Source organism: Callorhinus ursinus, unplaced genomic scaffold, assembly GCF_003265705.2.
Source record: "Callorhinus ursinus isolate GAN/ISIS: 27379988/994484 unplaced genomic scaffold, GSC_fseal_2.0 scaffold1, whole genome shotgun sequence".
Lineage (NCBI taxonomy): Eukaryota > Metazoa > Chordata > Mammalia > Carnivora > Otariidae > Callorhinus > Callorhinus ursinus.
This window is the reverse complement of record NW_027397063.1, coordinates 119,730,024-119,745,359: the sequence shown is the minus strand read 5'-3', so window position 1 is coordinate 119,745,359 and position 15,336 is coordinate 119,730,024. Positions and strand designations below refer to the sequence as shown.

At 40.7% G+C, this 15,336-nt stretch overlaps 1 protein-coding gene and 1 long non-coding RNA gene across 6 annotated transcripts in view; one reads left to right on the top strand and one right to left on the bottom strand.

The window, feature by feature from the left end:
* LOC112831800 (uncharacterized) overlaps window positions 1-5,854 on the top strand; it is a 37,466-nt gene extending 31,612 nt beyond the window's left edge. The window contains exons 3-4 of the long non-coding RNA XR_003210239.2: window positions 3,627-3,702; window positions 5,252-5,854. This is a non-coding gene — a long non-coding RNA (uncharacterized lncRNA). The remainder of the gene's footprint in view (window positions 1-3,626; window positions 3,703-5,251) is intronic.
* CPNE4 (copine 4) overlaps window positions 1-15,336 on the bottom strand; it is a 516,611-nt gene that overhangs the window by 356,974 nt on the left and 144,301 nt on the right. The window lies entirely within an intron of this gene.

The following is a 15,336-nucleotide window of genomic DNA, read 5'->3' as shown; positions in this document are numbered from 1 at the left end:
ATTAAATCAATTTCTCTTCCTCTCTTTAAATAAAGCACAGAATCAAATTCAGTAATCATTCAGAATTAAAGGTGACAACCTGGAGATGTTTGGATTCATTCTTCAGTTCTAATACACACACATACACAACCCATATCTCTCTCATGCACCTTCTCACTCTCTTGCAAACTCACACATATACACTGTACAGTAATAAAAACATGTTAGTAATTAGTTGTTTTAATTATGTTAGTATTTTATTATTATATCAGTCATGTTATAGTAATAACTGCAATGCATATTAATATGAAGATAATTTTGGAAGGAGGACAGAAATGTGATTAGAATCACTTAAGTGAGCTCAAATGATGCCAAACCATGGAAATACTCATTCTGTGACTGGGGCAAGATAGGATGACAAAGGTCTAGGGAGTCTTTATATTAAACTCTAAATATTTAAAATATTTTTTAAAGTTTTGCTTCCTTTGCATCTCACAGTTTGCTGGTAGGGACACATTGGTAGGATTATTCCAGATAAGCAATCGAGTAAGCCTAAAATATGTCTATGTCCTTTGACCCAAAACTTCCCCTAAGGAAACAATCATTAGTGTTCACAGAATTAAATTAATAACAACATTGATGGCTAACAGGTAATTCTAAGTGCTAGGCACTGTTGTGTGTTAAATCTCCAAACAACCCTACAAAGCAGGTACTTTCATTGTTTCCATTACACAGATGGGAAAATGGAGGAAATTGACTTGTAGAAGATGTTATAACTGGTAAATGGAGCTGGGATTAAAATACAGACAGTCTGTAACCAGGGTCACACTGTACCAGTACCAGTATACTACACTGTCTTCCACCATTAGAAGCATGTTCATTACAGAATTATTGATGCAACCTGCTCATCCTCCAGTGCTGTCATAACCGACCCAGTTGCTCAGACCTTTGGGATCATTCTTGATTTCTCTTTTTCTCATACCCTATATCCAATCCGTCAGCAAATTTATAGAGTTTACTTTTTAAATACATCTCATTTCCAATCACTTCGCATCCTCTCCATGGTTACCACCTGATCTAAACTATTACATCTCTCACTTGGACAAATACAGTAGCTCCTGAGTCGTCTCCAGCATCTGTTCCTGTCTCTGTACACTGTCTGGCACAGCAAACAGTGTTATCTCTTAAAATGCAAATCACTTCCCTGCTCCAAGCCTTCCAATTCTGCCCCCTCCATCACATCATAAAAATCCAGGATCCCTACATGGCTTATCAGGCCCTACACATTCTGGTCCCTAGCTGCCTCTCCCACATCATTTCCTCTCTCTTGTCTTCATATCCCACTGCTCTTTAGCCTTCTTGCCTCCCTGCCATTCCTTAAATAGGGCAAGAAATGTCTGTGTCGTGGCCTCTGCTCATGTTTCTATTAGAACACTCTTTCCCTATATCCAGATGGCTCACTCCCTTCCCTGTTCAAGGTTCTGTGCAATACTGCTTCCTCAGAGAAGCCCTACCTAACCACGATTTTTAAACCATCATTCCCTACTCTCATCCCTGCTTCATTTTCCTTCATAGCAATTTCTACTACCTATCATAGATTATATACCCATAGGATGAACTTCTTTCTTGCCAGTAAATTATGGTGGAAATATGGGGCATCTGGGTAGCTCAGTCAGTTGGGTGCCTGCCTTTGGCTCGGGTAGTGATCTTGGGGTCCTGGGATTGAGTCCCTTGCTGAGCTCTCTGCTCAGCGGGGAGCCTGCTTCTCCCTCTTCCTCTGCCCTTTCCCCTGCTTGTTCTCTCTCTCTCTCTCTCTCTCAAATAAATGAATGAAATCTTTAAAAAATTGTTGTGGAAATAGGTATTTGTATTGGAAAATGTGGTTGGGCAAATTTCAAGGTAGCAGGTAGGGAGTGGGCAAGAGAAGGATTGAGTAGCAAGAAGATGAAGATGATCGTTTGGGCTTTGGTGGCTCCCACAGCCATGGGTGGGTACACTGCCTTCTACAAAGGGGCAGGACTTGGAATAATGGGCACCAGCGGGAGAGGGCTCATGGTACAACCAAAGGATTCGAAATCTGAAGTCAGAAGATTTTAAAGGGCAGGTTCCACACATACTGAGCATATAATCTTGGAAATATTGGTATGACATCCCTGATTTCCAGTTCTCTCATCTGTAAATTGGCAATAAAAATAATAGCACTGAGTTTAATAGCCTGCTGTGAGGAATCAGTGAAAGAAAATGTGGGAGGACTATGTATATAGCAGTGACTCTTATTTTTTTGTTCTTCTTCTGTGTTATATCTAGTGGTGGTAGCATATATACACATTATTCTTTAAATTGGTGTTCAAAAAGAGAGAGATTTCAATTTATACTTTCTCTCTGTTGTACTTCTTGAAGCTATGCATTTCCAAAGTTTAACACTCAGAGCAAAAAGTTGTTCCTTTTATAGGTTCTATATTTGCATCTTTCAAACTTCTAAGACAGTACCCTAAATGGGAATTAAGATGATAAATATGCCTACATTCCCCCTATCTACACCCTTTAGGGTAATCACAGGATCATGAAATAATAAGATGGGGCTCCTTAGTTAATCAACGTTTCCAGATACAGATTTTTTTTAACTGTGCGGCAAACATTCAACACGCTTCCTATGAAAAGGATGGGTTTCTGTCCTTGGCCAGAGACTGCCTACTCATGGAAGGCCACATGCAGATGCTCTAATCAGAAGTTCTAGCCTTCCATGAGAGTGAAGACACCTTCAGATGATTTGAAACCCCAGACTTAAAACACTCCCAGCCTCCCAGGCTTCTCCATGGACACCCTGGATGTTGTGGAACAGGGATAAGCCATCCCCACTGTGCCCTATCTGGGGTCTCAATGCACAGAATCCAGGAACCTAACAAAATGCTTGTTTTAAGATATTAAATTTGGGGCTAACTGTTATGCAAGAGTAGTCACTGGAACAAACTGGCTGAAGTAAATCTTCAATAGGGGCAAACTTAAATAGGTTCCCCCACCATAAATCCATTTCTCAGAAGCTGTTTTGAAAATGCTAGAATTCACCAAAGGACGGTTAAAAGGGTATTTTATTTCTTGCTTTGACACACAGTTCTAAATCTGTAATCTTTCAACAAGAAGAACTAGTCTTCACATTCAAGAAGAAAATATCTAAGACTAAATTCTCAGATGAGAAGAAGCTCTTGAAAATTCAAGCGTTTGAAAACAGACTAGCTAAGATAGAAAGTTGAACATTTCTGAGCTTGAATCAAGATAAAATATTTAATTAGCCTATAAACTGACCCCGAGAACATCTGGAGTTTCCAGAAGGGAACATTTTTCTTCCCCGAGACTGCCAAATAGTGGGGGCTAGTGTTGGCACAGAAGTAAAGATGGAAAGGAAAGGTTATCAGCATGGCCTCTCTGATTCCCATCTACAGATTAGAGAGTGTGGACAAGTGGAATGAAGTCGCTCTGAGTCTATCCATCTTCTTCAAAATGCAGGGAATGCGGGAGATGAGGAGGCTCAGATAATTCCTGACCAGGGGGGCCCAAACCAATTGATCAAAGTGGCTAGTCAGAGACTTGGCAGAAACTTAAAAAGACTTGCTCAACTTTCTCACTGAAAGTTCTCTTATTTTACACAGATGACTGGGACCAAGAATTCTTGTTGGGCTGGGCGGCAGACAAAAACCTTGTCGCTGACATTAAACACACCTTGAAGTAGGTATTACCTGATAATATCTTCCACATACTGAGCACTAAGTGATGTGCTAACCACATTAGTTTTGCACACATTATCTCCTTTAAACATTACGGCATTTAATATTTATTAAGCACTCACTATGACCCAGGTACTATGTTAAGCAACTCTTATGTATCATCTCATTTCATCCTTATAATAAACCCACAGAATAGGGTTTTGTTGTTTATGTCTCTGTGTTACAGTTGTTGAAAACACAGGCCCAGGGGAGCTGAGGCATTTGCATGGGGTTATATGGATAACCCAAGTGGTCTGATTCCAGAGTGGGTAGCGTCTGCCACTTCACTGTCCTGCCAACCAATCATTTCATCCCGACAACAACCATTTAGACACAAGGCAGTAGGAGAGGCTCAGAGATGTTAGGTGACTTTCTAAGGTCACATAGTTAACCTGTGCTGGACCTCAGACATGTTTCCAAACTGACTTCAGATCAACCCTGGCTGCTATGGCAGCTTCCTAAGTTGTCAGCCACAGGGATTTCAGGTTGATGGGAAGCCTGGTGAGTCACAGCATAAATAATTTAGTTTGATTCTGAGCTAAACCAGCTCTGGGTCTATTTTTCTTCTTATGGTACTCTTTCTCTGACTTTTCAAATGCTTTTTAGCTATAGAACCATATTTTCCTCTTTTAAAAATCTTACACAGAGCCCCAATATACTTAACAGTTAAAGGTGAATTTTATTAGTATAAATATATTTTATAAGTTGAAATTTCTGTCACTTACTATCATGTCAATCAATGGGAACACAGTCTGAGAGTTAGTGGTTTCTGATGTGTTGAAACTTATCTATGTTGTTTCCAGTTATAGATTTTATTTTAAGATTTTATTTATTTATTTGAGAGACAGAGTGAGTGACAGAGAGCATGAGAGGGAAGAGGATCAGAGGGAGAAGCAGACTCCCACTGAGCAGGGAGCCCGACGTGGGGCTCAATCCCAGGACCCTGGGATCATGACCTGAGCCAAAAGCAGACACTTAACTGACTGAGCCACCCAGGCATCCCCTATTATATATTTTAATTAACACATATTCTAGGAAATGTTCTATATCTTGATTGGGATAGGAATGGTGTATATATTTGTCAAAACTCATCCAACTACACATCCAAAATGGATGTTTTCGGTTGTATTGTATATGCAAATTGCCTCATCAAAGTTGAGAAGCAAAAAATTATATTTATATTTATATCTCAAACAAATGTTTGCAGTACCTCCAAAGTAGCTAGCCTCACCTCCACCCCGAACACTATAAGTTTTCAAAGCAAATGGTGTGGTGCCACAGAAGGGGGAAGTTGAGAATTATTTGTGCCCTAAGGTTCAAATAAAGACACTGAAGAACTTCAATCTCATTCCAGGAATTTCTATGGCCTTTAAAAAAAACCATTTAATCCCTGGAAGCCAAAAGAAAAACTTGCTACCTCATCTACACTCAGGTTGCTTTTGAAGCAGACAGAGGAGAAAACTAGGTGGAAGGAAGCTGTGTTTTCACATAATTTACTCTGTTTCCCATAGTGTCGCCTCCAGGAGGAGGATAAATCCAGATGGAGCCTGTGGTGGAGAAGACAAAGGGAGACCCAGTCTCCAACACTAATCACAGCTACAGCTCTCCTTGCCCCTCTCCACTTCATTCTCCCCAGAGGAAAAAAAGGGGAGAGGAGAAAAGAAGAGGAACACAATGAAGTTTAAAACCAAAAAGATATAAGGAAGGAAACAGAGGCTAATAGAGCCTGGTTACAAACTATTCCATGGTCCGCATCCCTGAGTAGCAGGAAATGTCCTTCAAGCATCATCTTGTGACTCCATTCAACACAGTTACAAATGCTGCCTGTACAATTTACATACAAACACATAAAGAAAATCCCTTTAAATCAAACTTCTTTCCTCAGGCACCAATAATCCTATCTCCCTGTAAAAAGAATAAGCCTAATGGTGTAGGTGAGTTCTAACAAGCTGGGTTCTTATTCTCCTGAATGAGAACAGGATGCTCCTAAAAAATCCAAGGGTCTTTGGAGGTGAACATGGGGAAATGGACCATGGAAATGAAATCCCTCTACTTACTGAATGACAAGCATCTATTTTGTCAGGCATTGTGGTAGATACTAGGGATGCAAAATCAATAAAATGGTCACAACTTTAGTGTCCCAGAATTTACTTTTCCAGTAACCTCCAGATATGTCTCTACTGCTCTGCCTCTAGTCACAGGGCTCTTTTAATTGCATCAGTCCTCAGAAAACTTGAGGACCAAACAGCACATCTTTATTTAGAAAATAGTTCTCGAAAAATGACTAATGTTCCATAATCATAGCACTTATTGAGCACTAACTCTATTGTATAACTATTATAAGCATTCTACAAGCATTGAATCATTTAATCCTCATAATGGTAGGTAGGTACCACGAGGACCCATTTTATAGGTGAGGAAACTGAGGCACAAAAAGGTTTGGGTAATTTGCCCATTGGCACAGCTAACGATGGCTGGGCTAGGACTTCAATCTGGATAGTCTGGCTCAAAAGCCTGAGCTCAGGACCCCTATGCCATGCACCACTGGAAACCTTTAGGAAGTTAGGCTGAAACCATATAAATTGGGGGATGAGGAGGATGTTTCAAGTATTTACCAAAACAAACTTAATTTCTGTTTAAAAAAGATAAATGCAAACAGTTTTAAATGAATTTTTGGATTCTCTGAGGAGAGGAAAACATGTTCATTTTATTTTTTAAAGATTTTATTTATTTATTTATTTATTATTTATTTATTATTTAGAGTGCACATGAGTCGGGGGAGGGGCTCAGGAAGAGGGAGAGTGAGAATCTCAAGCAGACTCCATGCTGAGCAAGGAGCCTAACACAGGGCTCAATCTCCGGACCCTGAGACCATGACCTGAGCCTTAACCAAGAGTCAGGCACTCAACCAACCAAGCCACCCAGGCACCCCAAACATGTTCACTTTAAATGACTAGTCGTAGTATATGGAGTTACTCTACTTCCACAGAGGCCAGGATGAGAGAGGCACAGAGTCACGGCATGGGCACTGGAGACACAAAGACCTGGGTTCAAATCCTATAGCCACTTCTTCCTCTTCTCATGACCCTGGACATGTACTTTCCTATGTGTCAGTTTCCTTACCTGTAAAATGGGTAAGCACGGCCTCCATCTCCTAACACTGTCATGAGGATTATATGAATATGCATGTCAAGGCATGGCACACGGCATACACTTGGAGAATGGCACTCATCACTCTCAGAGGAGGGCAATGAAGGAGAGTGGCAGCATAGTTTCTGGAGTCAGACCGTCTGGGTTCAATTTGCTATGACTCCTCAACTTACACTTGGGTGCCCTGTGAGCAAATTACTTAATTCTTCGGTGCCTGTCTATAAATATACATGGGGCTCAACTTGTAAGGTTGTTTTGGTAATTATATATGATGACATATATAAAGTACTTAGGGGATTACCTGATACAGCATAGAACTACTCCCAACATATTTTAGGGTATTGTCATTAATAAACCACCATTACAGTTAATTAAAGAGAGTAAACGGATTGAAATTACAAAGGAAATATGATTTTCTGAAGGAGATGTTTATCAGCAGTGAGTCTAGTTAAACATTAAAATAGGAATCCAGGAACCGTGTTGAAAATATCTCTTTGGAGATGCTGAAGGTGGTTTAAGCTAGAGGCAGAGGGCTATAAATCATAAATGCCTCCTGAAGCTCTTTCACTGAACTGCAACATCATCTTCCAAATACTCATCATGAGACTCAAGTTACCTTATAAAAAGCCATGGCGACCAGTGCTCCATCTGAATGTCCAGAGTGTGGCTCACCGGTTCTTCAAGCTAAGGAGGCAATGAAGCCCATGTCATGGCACTTTCCTCTCTTCAGGAGGCCAGACATTATTCTTCCAGCTGATAAATCATCTCCAAGGCACATAAGAGAATTACTAGTCAACATAAAATTTCAGTTCAAATTGTTTTTTCCTCATTGGCAGCCCCCAATTTCCCATCTTGTACAATTCCACTCTCAGACACCATGACATTGACAATTTTGAACTGTCATTGATAAGAAAGCCACTCGGCATCTTATGAAATGCAGTTTCCTTCTTTCCCTTTACTCAAGTGCATCACTTACCCACAGTGCACATCAGGCAACTGCAGTCTCTGGTCAAAGGGATGTGACCACGGGTAGCAGGTCACATCAGAGGAAATTTTTTTTTGATTCTACTGTTTCATTTTGTTTTCTATTCAGTGCTTGAGTAAGATTTCTAATACCACCTTTTTAAAGGAAAGAAATTATTCTTGGGCGCCTGGGTGGCTCAGTCAGTTGAGCGACTGCCTTCGGCTCGGGTCATGATCCTGGAGTCCGGGGATCGAGTCCCGTATCGGGCTCCCTGCTCAGCAGGGAGTCTGCTTCTCCCTCTGACCCTCTTCCCTCTCATGCTTTCTATCTCTCATTCTCTCTCTCTCTCAAATAAATAAATAAAATCTTTAAAAAAAAAAAAGAAATTATTCTTATTAAGGATGTGTTAAGGGGGAGGTAGAAAGCAGCATCAAAGTTTTCCCAAATGGGAGTTTGATGCAAAACCACAGTGAAAACTTTGTGAACAACTGAAGAAAACTGTTGTTTTTTATCATCTGTCATGCCAGGTGTTAGCCACCGAAACGCTGCAAGTCAGCAAAGTGTGAACAGAAAATCTTTTGAAAAAGGAGGCTGTTTGTGATATCCAGAGGGAATACTATAATTGACTTAATTTTTCATTTCTCAGCTCTTGTCTGTGTCCACAATTGAGAGGTTAACTGTGTTTCAGAGACCCAGCCGGGGCAGGTGCAGGAGTATAGTCTAAACTCAAATACCCACATGGGCCATGCTAGTAGGGTAAGTGAATAGGGCAGGCCAGCCAGCAGGAAGCACGAGGACAAACCCATATTCTGGAAATGGACAGCTGCTACCCACGTCCAGCTCACTGCTACATGAGGACTAAAGGTTCCACGTTGCAGGTTTTCTGGTTACTCACAGAAACCAGAAATCTGGAGTTTTAGGAAAAAATATCCCGATCTTTAGGTTTTGTCAAACAATACAAACTTGCTTGAACACCATGAAGGGCAAACAAAATATGTGTAGGACTAGACAGAGGCCTCCAGCTTCAAGCTTGCAACCTCTGGTAAGGTAAAGAAAATATAGATTGATTCAACCAGATTCCAGCTTTACTACTTAGTAGCTGTGTGACCTGGGGTGATTCATTAATTCTGCTCAGCCTCAGTTTCCTTACCTGGTTAGTAGAGTCTCCCTTGCAGGGTAGTTGTGAGGATTAGAAAGAATATATATATAAAATGATGGATTTCCTAGCTGGTATCAACATATATAGATGGCTACTTTATTTTGTCATCACACAAATGTTCATATTTGACCCATTTTTATAAAATTCTAGCACTCTGGAGCAACAGAAAATTGATTATCTCTGTTACAGGTTACAGATAAAACTACTGTTTTGGGCTTCATCTTCGTGGCTCATACACAAAAGGGTGATGGCTCACTCCTGTCCCAAACATGAAAGAGACTTGTTCCACAAAACTTGTCCATGAGCCCTCTAGCCAAAAGCGAATTGCTGAAAAAGTTCACATCCTATTTATTTGGGAGTGGACAAGCTCACCACCACGGACTCATATTTCCCCTTGTATGCAATTAGCAGGGATGTCAGATCATATGGCAACCACACCCTACACCTGGGTGGGCTGGGAGTGGGGGGAGAGGATGGAAAATAAGGAGCGATGAAAGAGCAATTTATTTTTACCCCCACTGCACATAATGGTAGCCTATGCACCCTTGAGATGGTCTGCTATAATATAAGCCCTGATGGTTGTTTTGTTTTGTTTTTGTTTTGTGGTAAAGCAGGTACTGATTTAAGCTTCCATTGTTGAGGCTTTCAAAACCTTTTTTTTTTTTTAAGGTTTTATTTATTTATTTGACAGAGAGAGAGAGCACAAGCAGGGGGAGCTGAGCAGGGAGTCAGACACGGGGCTCCATCCTGGGACCCTGGGATCATGACCTGAGTGGAAGGCAGCCGCTTAACCAACTGAGCCACCCAGGAGCCTCTTGTTGAGGCTTTCAAAGAGGCATCCACTTCAAAGAGGACTATCACAAATAAACACATAGCCAGCCACAGGACTTCATAAAGAGCCAGGCCACCTCCCCGTACTGATGCTCTTTTGTTTCAGGAATCCTGATTGATTTTGAAAACTGACCATTTGGGCCCCTTGTTTTTCCCTTCCTGCACTTTAAATTCCCGTTCCTACATTTTAAATTCATCAATAATGAGTGAGCCTGCCAAACCCTAGGTCCCCACCCTCAACTCCAATGAAAACAGAACCCTTGGCCTGTGTGCACATTCCCTTTCTTTCATTCTACCCAAGATCTCGCTGTGTGGCCCCAGGTATGCTATCTAATTTCCAGGTCCTGTAAGTAATAAACTTTTATTTTTTCAAAGTTCCCTGATGGTTATTGTTGAAAGACATCTTGCAATCATAATAAGAACCACAGTGTGGGTCCACCACAACATTGGTTTTAGATAGGCCGAAATGCCATAAAACATCTACCCACCACATGTTCAGGGAAAGGAAGAGTTAATTTAAGTCCCTACCTTGTTTTGAGCCTTCTTCCTAAAGGTCTTATGACCATTTGAACCTAAGACCCGAGTTCTTCCAGGAGACTCTGAGGTCTTTGAGGTACAAACCATGTTCTTTCATGATACCCAATAGATGCTGGAGTTAATTTCAATGTCTGTAACATCTTTTCATGAAACTATTATAAGAAGCAAATGAAATAATATAGGTAGATGGCCTTTGTGAATATAAATATATGGATATATTATTATAAGTAATAATAACCTCACATCGGAGTACACTGATAACACTTTGATAGGACCACACTAATTATTACTATCAATTACTGTTATTACCAACAATCTACCAAAGCACATGATTCATATAAGATGCTTTCATATGGAATTGATCCAAAGGTAATTAGTTTTCAGAATTACTTAGAGCTTCCTATGGAGGAACTCAATAACTGTGTATTAAAATTAAATGTAAAAATGGAATTAAAGGTGACTGGAGCAACATCCTTATAGTGTAGGAATAATTTGACTTTTTCCCATGAAGACAAGTACATGCCATTTGTAGGATTTCTGCAAAGGGCCATGGCATTGTGGGCTTAGCTCTGCTTCATGGAGGACACCCAGTGCGCCCAGGGGATGGAACATACACTCCAGGAAACTAAATAAAAGTCTTTAGTTCACAAGGGCCCTTGTCTTTTGAATCCCTGAGAAGTGTTAATTTTTCCCACTTGGCTATGATGTTTACTTCCAAAAGTTAGTGAACACATCAGTACTCACCAGAAGGCAGGAGGAAATTATTTCCACTGTTCACTGGAAAATGAAATGTGGTCTATATACCATTACACTATACTGCACCATATACAATTGCCATCATGCAGGGAAGATTTTTTTAAAGGGGTATGATTCCAAATTAAGGAAATTAAATGTTAAGTCTAAAACTCTCAGTTTTGAATGCATTTCCAACCTACAAGTATTCTTTTTATTTTTTAAGATTTCATTTATTCATTTGACAGCGAGAGAGGGAACACAAGCCCTGATGATTGTTTTGTTTTGGAGAGGGAGAAGCAGACTCCCCGCTGAGCAGGGAGCCCGATGCGGGGCTCGATCCCAGGACCCTGGGATCATGACCTGAACCGAACGCAGATGCTTAACGACTGAGCCACCCAGGTGCCCCCCAATCTACAAGTATTCTTTTCCTTCCTTTGTGACAGTTAAAATCATGGCCACTAAAGAAATACTGAAAGTTTCACCTCCATATTCCGGGAGAAAACAAAAGTATCCTCTGCCTCTTCTCACTCCTCAGTTATTCATCCAAACTCTGCTGGTTTGCAAAGAGCAACAATTTCTTGTGTATTTCAGACCAACTGATTTCCAGTATTTCAAAGACATAGGTTTATCCTCATTGACCCTTAATACTATTAACAGCACAGAAGGTCAGACTGTAGGTCTTTTTGAGTCTAAACATCAGGTTTACAGTTTCATGATCACTTTAGAGGCCAGTGTTCTCTTCAGGGCTAACAGGCTACAGCCAATTAAAAAAGTCAACAGCTCCCCTCCATAAGGGAAGGCCATCTAAAGGTCCTTCTAACTATTGCAGTAGTAACCTGAGCTGTAAACCAGGGCAAAATGGGGCCTGCTGCAAGTCCATTATGAAAGCACAGGCCAGCAATCACAAGTAATAAAAAAGAAATGTCAATCTCTGGTTACATCTCCCCCAAAACCATTTAAAGTTGTAAAATTAAGAGCCTACCATAACATTTTTACAAACTCCCTTTCCTCTTCTTCCTAGCCCAGCCAAATTCTCTAGCACACCAGAGATTCTGGAACCACGCTGGCTATTTACATTTACCCTTCAATTAACTGAAATTGAATATTTTAAAATTTCAGTTCCTTAGTTAGACTATCTACCTTTCAGGTGCTCGGTAGCCACATGTGCCTAGGGACTACCTCACTAGACAGCACAGATGGAGAACATTTCTATCATCACAGGGTGTTCCATTGGACAGTGCTGATCTAGAGAGAGTCTGTTCTGCCAAACTTCAAAATTCCCTCTGAAAGATAAGCTCACCCTGCTTTTCTCTCTCACCCCCACACAGCCCCCACCAACAATCTCTTTGTCATGCAAATTAGCTTAGCCTCTTTTTTTTTCCCCTTCACTTAGGCAATTAACCAGATTTCCCCATAAAAAAGACATGGGCAGAGCCAACATGAATTCTCTTCTGCAAGGCTTTCTCTCAACTCTGTAACTGTGTACATGGAAATCTCTCTGTAAATCCAGACATGTTGTGAGGGGTAGACACAGGAAAATGCACGCATCAATAAATGTTATCCCAGTGCACTGTCCATGTTTGCTAGCCTTCACTGAACATAGATAGTAGTAGCCACATGGTTTAAATAGACTGTCAGATGTTTTTAACTTGTCACACAGATGCGCTTCTAACTCCTAGCATAATACCACTTGCTGAATTTGTACTGAAAAGTAGGTGTTAGCAGTAAACAAATATGCATTACTTGCTGAGAGGGAGAATGATTATTCAAGTTACTGTGAGTTGTCAAAGGTTTATGTGCTGGTCATTTACCTCTTTGTTCTCAAGTACATTCTATACCCTTTCCATGCAAACCTTGTAAACGGGCTTCCATCAAGATTTGATCAATGGAATGCACTAATGGGATACATGAGAGCGACAGGCAGGCAGATGCTGGGGTATCCTCCTCTCCCTTTCAGGCAGCATTTCCAGCACCACCTGCATCTCCTCTATCTTTTGCTCCTACCAGATAGGCGCCCCCTTCCATGGATCTAGCTTGTGCTAGATGGCTGTTTGGTTATGGTACTACCATCTCCTTTGGCCCCTCTTGACCAGTGGTCTGCTGATATATGTGTAACGGTTGGCTCTGGGTGGGAGATGAGCCCTGATTTAAAATGTTTGCCAATGTCTGTGATGTGAATACCCACACCAAAATTGCTTGCAAAGTTTCGGAATACCGAGAGTCAGCTTTCACAAGCCTATGCAAGCCGGCCTCAGCACTCTACTACCACACCCTAAGCAAAGTAACAGGCTCCTGCCATTAATGCCTGGGTTCCCACACTGCTCCTATTTAGTTCTCAGCATTTCCAACTCCTTTATTACTAATTCCATGAATTAAATCCTTTATTAGTTACCTGGTATGGGCTCTGTTTTTCTAACTGTACCCTGAATGTATATTGTTAAAAGAGTGTAAAGTATATTACAGAAGTGTTTCTCAAAGTGCCAGGTTATAAATCAGCCTATTGCTACATATGCTGAAAGTTTAACTGACATTACTGTTTTTAAAGAGTAAGACTTTTTAAATGAAGGAAGCAGTGAATCAATTTACACTGGGACACAAGTTTCTTATCTGCGCACCGGTAACAAAGAGTTTGTGAGCTGGTAGCTGTGTGCAAACCATACTTTGAGCAACACTTAATAGAGCACTCTAGAAAAGCAACATGGCAATCTGTACGAAAAGCCCCCAAAGTCTCCTATCCTTTGTACCTGTTCTTCTACTTTGACAATGTCTCCTAGGAACTCATTCAGATAGTAGGGAAAAGCCTTATGCACAAAGATGTTCATTAAAATAGGGTATTTTTGGAAAGAACTTCAAAGTGAAAAAAAAAGGAAAATTATTAAATAAATTCATGTGTTGGGATATTATGCATTTTAAAATTATAATTGTGAATATTACATCAATACACAAAAACATACTATTATTAGTGATAAAATGAGGAAAGAAAATTTCATATGTACGCTAAGAATCATATAAGAATATGAACGCCAGAGGAAAAGACATATATACAATAGTTGACTTAGGTAGAGGGGGCATTAGGAGATGAATTCTTTCTAATTTCTTTCCTCTAATTTTCAAGGAGTGATTTTTTCCTAATGCAGGCTGCCATTTCATTCTGTTAAATAAAAAATAAAAAATAAAAAACAATAAAACCCACCAACAAAGTCAATGAGACTATTTAGGAAAAAAAAGATATTACACATTAATATCTGTGAATGTGAATGCTGTTGTATGTTTACAGTATAATCCCTGGATAAGTCTGAGGTTAAAGACCCCCAAATTGCTCATCTGTCCTGCATTCCCCCATGCAAGTCGCCTCCACCTGAATTTCATCGGCTCACCCACCAAACATGCTGCCTCTCGGGCCTTTGGAGCCTTCTTTCTTCCGTGGAATGGAAGATTTTACTCCCTAGAAGAGCATCTTTCAGCTATTTGCAAACAGGTGGGAGAAGTATTGAAGACTTGAGGAGCTTGCTGTAAGGGACCCAAAGCAAGTATCTGTCTACTATTGCTCTGCTCAGCATGGCTTCAAATCCCTTCTCCAAATTCCAGGGAGAGTACCTGGTGCCCTTTGAGATGATAATTACTTCTCCCTCTGCCTCACCCCCTGCTCCTCCCTATCCCATCATTCACCTCAGAACAGAGCTATAAAGCATTGCTTACTCAGACCAGGTATCTAAAAGCAAACAAAAACAAAAAATGAAACAAAACAAAACATACAAAAACCGTCCTCATCCAACCTGTTTTGACTTTTAAATCAATGAACAAAAGCCAACTGCAAAATTCAAGCTGCAATATTGCCACACAAACCAAGACCACACACACTGGTGCCCACCCTAAGTATAAAATAGCAATACAGAGTTCAGGCTCTGGAGCCCAACAGCGTGGGTGTAAATGTTAGATTTTCCATTCACAAGCTGAATGATCTTGGCCAAATCCTTAACCTTTCTGTGTTTCCTCGTCTGTCTCTGCTCCTCAGAGGATGGTTGTGAGGACCAGCTTAGTTATTTTACATAAAGTACTTAGAACGGTGCCTGACCCTTGATGAGCCCTCAGTAGAATGTAGCTAATATTAAGTTCTCCCTCCCCAAAATAAATGTTGTGTGATGTGGCCTCTGAAAGGCAATCCTCCCTGCTCTTCCCCAGGGTCCCTAAATCCACAGTGAGCGCACAGATTAAGGGTA